We start from the raw sequence: 653 nt of genomic DNA, 5'->3' as shown, positions 1-653 counted from the left end.
ACTACAAAAAGACGTTAAGTTCGAGTGGTCAGAAAAGTGTCAAAAAAGTTTTGATCAGTTGAAAGTTCTTTTGACCGAAGCTCCAGTCTTAGTTCAGCCATAATCGGGTAAAGAGTTTGTTATTTATAGCGATGTATCCTTAAATGTTTTGGGCTGTGTTTTGATGCAGGAAGGCAAAGTTGTAGCCTATGCCTCGAGACAGTTAAAGTCGCCCGAAAAGAACTATCCGACTCACGATCTGGAATTGGCCGCTATTGTATTTGCGTTGAAAATATGGCGCCACTATCTGTTTGGCGAAAAATATCATGTTTATTCCGATCACAAAAGCCTGAAGTATTTGATGACTCAAAAATATTTGAATTTGAGACAGTGCCAATGGTTAGAATTGCTAAAAGATTACGAGCTTGTGATTGAATATCATCCGGGAAAGGCTAATGTTGTTGCTGACGCCTTAAGTCGAAAATCATTGTTTGCTTTGCGTGCAATGAACGCGCATATTGCTATGTCTGATGATGGTACGATAGTAGCTGAGTTGAAAGCAAAACCGTTATTTGTTCAACAGCTTTGTGAAGCTCAGAAAGCCGATGATGATTTAATTGAAAAACAAACTTAGTGTGACTTAAATGTTGATTCAGAGTTTCTAGTTGATGTTG

The sequence above is a fragment of the Gossypium raimondii genome, chromosome 7, assembly GCF_025698545.1.
Source record: "Gossypium raimondii isolate GPD5lz chromosome 7, ASM2569854v1, whole genome shotgun sequence".
In the NCBI taxonomy this organism is placed as follows: domain Eukaryota; kingdom Viridiplantae; phylum Streptophyta; class Magnoliopsida; order Malvales; family Malvaceae; genus Gossypium; species Gossypium raimondii.
This window is presented reverse-complemented; position numbering follows the sequence as displayed.